The sequence below is a fragment of the Diabrotica virgifera genome, chromosome 5 (assembly GCF_917563875.1).
Source record: "Diabrotica virgifera virgifera chromosome 5, PGI_DIABVI_V3a".
NCBI lineage: Eukaryota > Metazoa > Arthropoda > Insecta > Coleoptera > Chrysomelidae > Diabrotica > Diabrotica virgifera.
The window spans coordinates 248,567,204-248,577,112 of NC_065447.1; positions in this window are offsets into that span (position 1 = coordinate 248,567,204).

The following is a 9,909-nucleotide window of genomic DNA, read 5'->3' on the forward strand; positions in this document are numbered from 1 at the left end:
AAAGAATGATGGAAGAATGTTTGGAAATAATAATTGGTCAATAGTTTAAAGGTTATTTAATTTGTTTATCTCAAATTCATTTGTTTTACAACACTGTAGGTCAGAAAATTATGAGGTTACAGTAAGACTTCTGACGGGGTGTAGCGTTGGATCGCCTCCACGTGGTGCACCCTGGGTAACGCCAAATGATCCATCCTCCCAATCCTAAGGTGTAACACCATCGTGCCAACGGGATGCATGGTACAGGGAGTAAAGTGTATCTGAAGCGATGCCCTAGAGAGATGGCGAACTCTAGGGGAATATAGCCTTGGTGCGGTAAGGGCGCACTGCCGTACTCGACATTTATTTCGACCCTACTCGTGGGAACAATCGTGGAACCAAAGAGAAACATTAAACAAGCGGAGAGGGACTCAGAAATGGGCGACCTCTCCGAAGAAACAAGAATGGAAGCTGCGGGAGCAGCAGACCATATAGAACACACGGACAAGGGAGCTGTGGAAACAGCAGACCATTCCGAGGAGAGAGGTATTGAAGCTGACCAGCTAGAGACAAGCCTCGAGAAACTAAGTCTCGGGACAAAAAAGCTATCTGGGGCTCAAAAACGGAGGCTTAAGAAAGCCGAAAAAATAGCTGCTGGGACGTGGGTTAAAGAGAACCCACATAAGACCAAAGGCCAAAAGGGGAAAAGTGACCAGACCACGGGAGTGAAAAGGACCCGGTCTGACAACTCGACCCCAACAAAAAACCCCAAGGCCAAAAGACCGAAGGGAATTACGAAACAAGCAGCTAACAACGCGACCAGGAGCGGTAATACGCAGACTGGCACAGTTGCTAGCGCTAAAGAGGTAAGGGGCAGTAAAACGCAGACTGGCACTTACGGCGAAGTGACAGACAAACTGAGGATGGCGGTGGTAGACAGACTTCATCCTGAGGTAAAACTGAACCAGGAACAAGCAGAACTGGTTCGAACAAAACTGGAAGAGGCAGTGGATAAGGCACCCGGCGGAAGTCAGAATCCACTGCAGTTCCTAAGAACTACATTCAGCGCGGGGATTCTGTGGATCCACTGCGCGAATGAGCCTACCAAATCTTGGCTGGAGGGGACGGTATGAGAGCTTCGGGATCTCTGGGAGTCGGAGGATTTGAAGTTGATCAAATCCAAGGACTTGAGAAGACCGATTGTGCTTGTGCACGTGCCTGAGACCGGCATAAGCGAAAAAGTGTTCAGGAGCCGCTTGGGCAAGCAGAATGCAGGGCTCAATACGACAGACTGGACACTGAAAAGCCAGAAGGTCGAGGGGCAAGGAGAAATCCTTGCGTACTCGATCGACAAGGTCTCCTTTAGGGCTTTGAAGCAGACCCAACTCAAGGCCTTTTATAGGATGGGAAGGGTAGCATTCAAGATCGTGCGGGAGACAGATGGAGATGACAAAGGTGAGAGTGATCCAAGCCAACCTTCAACACAGTAAGGCAGCTTCGGCAGAACTTGCTGTGGCGATGGAAAGGTTTGATGTTGCTCTCATCCAAGAACCCTGGGTAAACCAGGGTAAAATAAAAGGTCTCTCAGGAATAAGTGGAGAACTGATTTACAGTAGATCCGCTGAAGTACCAAGAACCTGCATAATAGCTAAAAGCAACATTAAGGTACTGCCGTTAACTAATTTCTGTTCTAGGGATCTAACAGCAGTAATACTAAAAGTTACAGAGGGAGGTAGGATGAAGGAGATAATACTCGGATCAGCCTATCTGCCCTATGATGATCCTAACCCACCACCACCAAGGGAATTGGAGGAGCTGATGAGAGACTGCAGAGGCAAAGGATCACAGATAATCATCGGTTGTGACTCCAACTCACATCACATCAGCTGGGGGAGCACCGGAAACAACGAAAGAGGTGAGCACTTACTACAATTTATTATGGAATATAATTTAGACATACTAAATGTAGGCAACAAACCTACCTTTGTGACTGCTAATAGGAAGGAGGTTATCGATATAACGATGGCGACTGCATTTGCAAGCAGCATCGTTAGGAACTGGCATGTGTCTGATGAGGCGAGTTTCTCAGACCACAGACACATATACTTTGAAATAACGGGCTATGAGCACGAAACAGAGACTTATCGAAACCCCAGGAAAACTGATTGGGAAGCGTATCAAGAAGACCTGACATATAGTTTTCGTGGGGCTATAAAGAGGATAAGGAACACAATAGAGCTAGATATGGCTACTGAACAATTTCAGGATATAGTCATAGAAGCATATAAAGATAACTGTCCCGTAACAGTGAGGAGCTCCAACAGGAAAGTGCCCTGGTGGAACAATGAACTTGCTAAAAGAAGGAGAGATGCGAGAAAAGAATTCAATTCTGCCAAGAGATCAGGCGAGTGGAGCGAATATCGCAAAGCTCTGACTGAATATAACAAGGCTCTACGGAAAGCCAAAAGAGAATCATGGAGGAAGCACTGCGAGGAGATAGAACAGACTGCAGTAGTGGCTAGACTCCAAAAGGTTCTCTCGAAAGAACCTAAGAGCAATATCGCCACGCTCCAAATGGAGTCAGGCGATTACACACAGACCAGTGAAGAGACGCTGAGGGAACTCTTCAATGTTCACTTCCCTGGGTCGGTCACCAGAATGATGACACCAGAAGTTCTACAGCAAGAAGGACCAGTTACCATGAAATATGGAAATAGGGGAAGCTGGAGAGCTGCAAAAGAGATGGTGACACCAGACAAAATAAAATGGGCAGTAAGTTCATTTAAACCATATAAATCACCGGGAACGGACGGGATTTATCCTGTACTTTTGCAAAAAGGTACAGAAGCAATGTACAAGCAAATGTGTACAATACTTCGTGCAAGTATTGCGCTGGGGTATGTACCAGTTGCTTGGAGGTCGACAAGGGTAGCATTCATACCTAAGCCTGGTAAGGGTGGACGTATGACTGCGAAGTCCCTTAGACCAATAAGTCTGATATCCTTTGTACTAAAGACATTGGAAAAACTGGTAGATAGACATATTAGGGATGGAATATTGGTTGAAAGACCAATAGAACAAGACCAATATGCATATAGGCCAGGTGTATCAACAGAAACAGCACTGCACCATCTAGTACGGAGGGTGGAGTATGTTCTGGAAAACAAAGAGGTGATGTTGGGAGCCTTTCTCGACATAGAGGGAGCCTTCAACAACACCTCATTCGATGCAATCACAAAGGCTATCCGGCTGAAAGGAGTGGATGAAATAAGCTGCAGGTGGATAGAATGCATGCTTAAAAGCCGCGTGGTATATTCGACACTGATGGGCGAGACCATGTCAGCACGGGTTGCCAGAGGATGCCCACAGGGAGGTGTATTATCTCCGTTAGTGTGGAATCTGGTTATGGACGGACTGATTGGAACGCTCAACAGGAAAAAATATAATGTCCTGGGCTATGCAGATGATTTTGTCATTCTGGCTCAGGGCAAGTTCAATACAACTGTCAGGGATAACATGCAACAGGCCCTGAATGTAGTATCAAAATGGACAAGTGAGGTAGGATTGTCCGTAAGCCCTCACAAATCCAAAATAGTAGCCTTCACCAGAAGGACAAAATTAGAGGGAATAGGACCTGTGAATCTCATGGGGATCTCCCTAAAGGTGGAGAGGGAGGTAAAATATCTCGGAGTCATAATAGACTCAAGGCTTACCTGGAATCAACACCTGGAACGAATAACCAAAAGAGCGATGGCCACTTTAATGGTGACCAGACGCACACATGGCAGAACATGGGGACTTAAACCGGACATGATGTATTGGATATACAACATGATGGTAAAGCCCACAATAACGTATGCAGCATTGGTCTGGTGGCCAAAGGTGCAACAGAGAAATGCTATAGAGAAGTTAGGCAAGATACAAAGGCTTGTCTGTCTCAGCATAACAGGAGCAATGAGAGGCACACCAACTGCAGCAATGGAAGCCTTACTAGACCTTCCTCCCTTACACATCACAGTGAAGGGCGAGGCAAGGATGGGGTTACATAGACTGCAGGGTAATCAAAGCAAAATTGCAGTGGGCAAAGGACACTGCAGCATCAATTATATATGCGGGGATCCAATATGGGAGATGATAACAGACCATTGTATCCCCAAATATAAAATGGAAATACCTTTTCAGGTGGAAATACACTCCAGAGAAGAGGTATGGGAAGATCCTGGCAGACATCTGAAGTATGAGGGCCACACCTGGTATACAGATGGGTCCAAGACAGAAGATGGTTCGGGATCAGGAGTATATAGTGAGGATAGGAACTATAACGGTTCCATCCCACTAGGAGAATATACCTCTGTATTTCAGGCGGAGGTATATGCAATCCTGCACTGTGCACGGATAAACAGATTGAGGACTTATACTAATAAGAGAATCAATATCTGTTCAGACAGCCAAGCGGCCTTGAGGGCTTTAAAGAACCCAAGGATAACCTCAAGGCTTGTATGGGAATGCCGCGAAGAACTTGACACCCTGGCGGAACATAATGAGGTAAAACTCATTTGGGTGCCTGGACATCAAGGGATCGCTGGTAATGAAAAAGCTGACGAACTTGCTAGACGAGGATCAGCAACAGGATACTTCGGTCCAGAACCGGCACTGGGAGTGCCCAAAAGCACAATCAGAGACCGATTAAGAGGCTGGATACGAAGACAGCACAAAGAATACTGGGAAGAAATTCCCACGCAAAAGCATGCGAAGAGATTTATACCTCAGACATGCGCAAAAAGAGCTGAAGAACTGTTCAAAATGAACAGGAATCAGCTCAAAATTATTACAGGATTCTTAACTGGACACTTTCCAGTAAAAGGACACCTACACACGATAGGACTATATAACGGAGATCTCAGCTGCAGACTATGCAATAGAGAGACCGAGACAGTCAGACATTTATTATGCGATTGCGAGGCGCTGGATCGTAAGAGACAAGCAATATATGGAGACTGCAAACCAAGTCCGACAGTGTATGGCACTAACCCAATGGACCTTTACAGGCTAGTAAAGGGCACTGCATTATTGGATTGGGTGTCATGAGAACAAATGGAAGGAAGCACAATAAGCTGAAAAGCTGCAGTGCCACCGGGGTGCATGCACGGACGGCTTCCGGAAAAAAAAAAAAAAAAAAAAAAAAAAAAAGACTTCTGACAGTTTATGGAAGAACATTTGTACTATTGACATAATTAAAAAAATGAGAAAAAGTAATTTTAAACAGTGTAAAATTATTTTGTAAAAACACGATTTTTTGCTTACTTATAAACAATTAGAATAACTTTTTAACCGTTACCCGTAGAAAAATTATTTTTTTTTATATTTGAAAAGACTGAATTTTTATACACATTTAGAAAGAAAAACAATTATCCTAGGACAATTAGGGACGAAGTTAGCCCCCCTTTTTTTTTAATTCACATGTTTTTGCAAAATAGTTTTGCAGTACTTAGAATTATTTTTTGTCATTTTTTAAAATTAAATTAATAGTATAAATCTTCTTCTTTCATAAACTATCCAAAGTATTAGTGTAACTTTTCTGACTTATAGCGTTGCAAAAAAAAATTAATTTGGGATAAACAAATTAAATACCTTTTAAACTATTTGACCAATTGCTCTGAAATTTAGGGTATGATTTAAGCACCAGAAGTCTCAACATTTCGTGTAATAAGAACGTTCTAATTTAATTTTTACATAAGTTATGAATATTTATAAAAACTCAAAATTTATGATTTATTTTGCAATTTTATAAGCAACAAATAAGGATAGACATATTCAGCGAACGCCATATTAAAGTCTTTTATATGATTTATGAGTTTCTTATTCTCAAATTTGTTTAGAATGCTTCACTTTTTAGTAATAGACGAAAAAAGCGAAAATTTACCGTTTTTTGATCTTCATTTGTTTATAACTATGTATATCATCAAAATCGGCTGCAGGAAACATATAGGTTATTATTATAGATGTCCATACCTCTCAAAAAATTTGGTTTCGGCCTGGAGGGGGTTGTGTGAACAACAGGATATTTTTTTCCTTATTTCTCTGAACTAGATCACCGCTGCGCTCGGCAGATTGTTTTTCTGCCGTACATATGTCATTCAAATACATACGGGGAATGTATAATTGGTTGCCTATCGGCTAATATTCCATAGCGTCTTATTACAAGAAAATGGTCAATCTGGGTACGGCTAGCCGAAGCGGGCCATCGCAGTCGGGTGTATGGCTGGCTAGGATCATTAATTTGAAAAGCCTCTTACGCACAGCGCACAGGGATCACTTAACCACTTAACGTATCGGATCGATCGATTCTTTTAAAAACAATGAATAAAATTTATTCTGTATTATCTCACAGATATTTTTTTTATTTCACAGAAACGAATATCATCAACTCTGATTAACTTATATATTTAAAAAATTAATAATGTGTCCATAAATGTGTGGGTCGGCACTGCCGACCCTGACAAGCCGCCACTGATGTGACTTCATTCTATGAGAAATATTTTTTCAATCACAATATCCTGCCGTGAAGTAACCAAACTATGAAGAAATAAGAGGCTAAATGATAAATTCCGCAGGAAACTAGGGCGAACGGCTTGAGTAGTGGAGGAGAAGGTAGGGAGGGGGCGCTGACTCATTTGTTCCTTTTGTTCTTATACTATTTTTCTAAGAAATCGTACAGACTGACAGGTAGTACTAGGTTTGTTCGTAGTACGATCCAATCGATCAGCAACCGTTGCCAACCATCAGACGCATGCGCAGTTAACAGTTAGCGCTGCGCAGTTAACAGTTCGAGTTCGTAGACTACGAACGCGCTTGCGTCTGACGGTTGGCAACGGTTGCTGATCGTTCTACGAACAAACCTACTGTTTTTTCTACCAAACGGCATTCATTAGCGACTCATTCTCATAACATAGGATTTCTATGTGAACAAAAGTATGCATTGTAACGTAATTTTATACGTCCACCATCACTTTTATGGTATTAAGCGATATTTGAATTTTTCAACATATGATTTATAGATTTTATTTAATTGTAATTATTTTTTCGTTTTGGCCCCTGCGAGGCCTAATTCGGAGCCGAGGCCCCTAGGCAACTGCCTACTTTGCCTAATGGTTAATCCGGCACTGATCCGAACCATTGCCCCAAGTTTGAAACACGACAAATTCAATAAACATAAAGATATACTTAGATTTGACAAAATTCGTGCTACATAATTTTTTAGTACCTCGGTAGCTCTAGTCTCAGAGATTTAAGTGGTGGATTCTTATAAGGTGTTATGATATATACTCTTATTAGCTTAAAAAAATTAAAAAGATAGAAAAATCGAAATAAGGATGTGACATAAAAAAATAATAAAAAAATAAAATATTGGGCGCCATTGGTTACCTAAAGGAACCAAAATTTTATACATAAAACAAAGAAAGATAAGTCAAAATAAAACAGAAAACATAGTCCAATAAAAAAATAAACATAATATACAAAATATTATAAAGTAACTTACCTTATTTGCTTTATACTCAAAATTCTATACTCAGTCAATTCTTTAATGTTCTTACGATTCAAGAGAGCAGGAAAGAAATAATAAATTTATATTTTGTAAATCAAACATTATTTATTAAAGAGCAAAAAAAATGAATCTCTGATCTCTCTGTGTTACAATTAGAGATCTAGATTATCAAAATAAAAGAAAATGAAACGAAAAGTTCTATAAACATAAAAATGATACCTTTACAATTATTGTCCTGGCTTCTTCTGGTTGTTGGTTGGTTTGCAAGTCCAAAACGCTATTTCACTACGCGAAGAACACTTCACATTGTTAATAGCTACAGCAACAGTACATTAGGTTATCCATAGTTCATTACAAAAGTTAGTATAGAAAAATTCAGCTTTGTATGCATTCTGCATTCTCGAAAAAACTATTTCGTTCAACTCGAACAAAATTATTAAAAGTTCATTAAACTGGATCAAAATTTACTTTTACTCCAACAAAATTATTAAAAGTTCATTAAACTGGATCAAAATTTACTATTACTCGAACAAAATTATTCAAAGTTCATTAAACTGGATCAAAATTTACTAGCCAGCTTAGTATTCAACTAGGGGGTTGAAACTAGTAACAAAAAAAAATAGAAAAATTATACATCATTCCTGGTTCTGACTGCACAAAAGAAATTTGTTGATACCAAAAGTGGTATGAAATTATATCGATGACTCGCTTAAAAACAGCGAGAAAATCGCCGGAGCTCACGATACACCATCATATACGCCGGGCTGGATCAACTAAGCCGGCTGGGAAACTACATCTTAAAAAAAACTGACTGGAACTCAGAACTAAACTTAACTCGATGGTTGCACTACAGGAACTTAACTGAACATCATGATGGCCCTGATTCTTTCTACCTTCTCAAACTTGGTTCCCACTTTCAGAAAAAAGAAAGTTACTTCCCAATTTAACAGTCATAACCTACTTTGACCAATAGGGATCATACCAAACATTTCCCTACCAATCTGACTGCTAGAAAATTATACTCAAGACCTCCCACTTAAAGCCATGATTTTTCTCCAACCAATTACAATCGCTGTCCTTTTAGTAACCATTTAAGGGTTTCCACGAAATTTACTGCGTTGCAATTTCTGTTGGGTTCCTAGAATTCTATAATTGAGACACTTAGCAATATCTCCTATTCTTATTTTATGGGACACATCCTGTTGCAAAGTAAATAAGTCCTCAGAAACATGTCTCCGAAACCATAAAAGTTCTTTTGTCACTCAACCTACAACAACACCGGTGGCCTATTCCAGGCACTTAAATTTCGAAGAACGGATAGATAAATAAAATTCGTAATATTGTGGGAACGCAGAAATGACAAAACTCACTTCATGCGAAAGATCCTTTAGGAACTGCGATTCTTCGATTCAATATATAGGGTGTAGCGAAAGTGTTACAAATGTAAACTAGATCGAAACTTCAAATAACTTTGGTATTCAGGATAGAGCAAAAAAAATAATACTAGGGGCATACTTAGTTATATTTAGACGGTGATTTCGAGACTGTTTCAAGTTTTGAAGCTACGAGTGTCTCTTCCTCCCTGGACCTCTTCTGTTGTCTATTTTCCCTTGGATGATTAGCTGTAGTATTCTGTATTTTATTGTTCCTCATAACGTGATCCAAGTTTTGAAACTCTCTCTGCTTTATAGTTATTTGTACCTCTTTCTCCTTACCTATCTGGCGTAGTACCTCCTCGTTGGTCACGTGCTCTCTCCAGAATATACGTAATATGGGTCAGTAAGTCCACATTTCGAAGGCCTCTACGTTTTTCATTCATGCTGCGGTCATTGTCCACGCCTCCATTCCATATAACAAAACCGGGAATACGTAACATTTCAGAAGTCGCATATTGAGAGGTAGGATGAGGCTGTTAGAGGTGAAAATTATATTGCGCATATTTTTAAAAAGTTTTGCATATTTGCGTGAATTTTGTGAATATATTATGCACATATTTGTTCTGGTTTCTGCTGCATATATTATTCCTGTCTCTAGTTATGACGTCTAATGCCATTGAGGGCATTAAAGTCAGTTATGTGTGTGTGTGCTATCGGATTTCTTGACTGTGGACTTAATCCATTAGCCGAACTAAAATCTGATGAGGTATCTCTTATACTCTAATTATATTTTTGAATATGAATGACCTATTTGATAATAATGATTTACCAATATAAGTACCTACTTATCTATTTTAATGCTAGCTTTTTTCCATTTTTTTTTATTTTTTATTTATTTTTTTATTTATTTATTTCTTTTTTTTACTAAGGATAATTAACTGGGATACATAAGTGCTCAGGGGTCTTTCAGAGCAAAATCAAACAAGAACAGACCACGGAAAGGAGGGT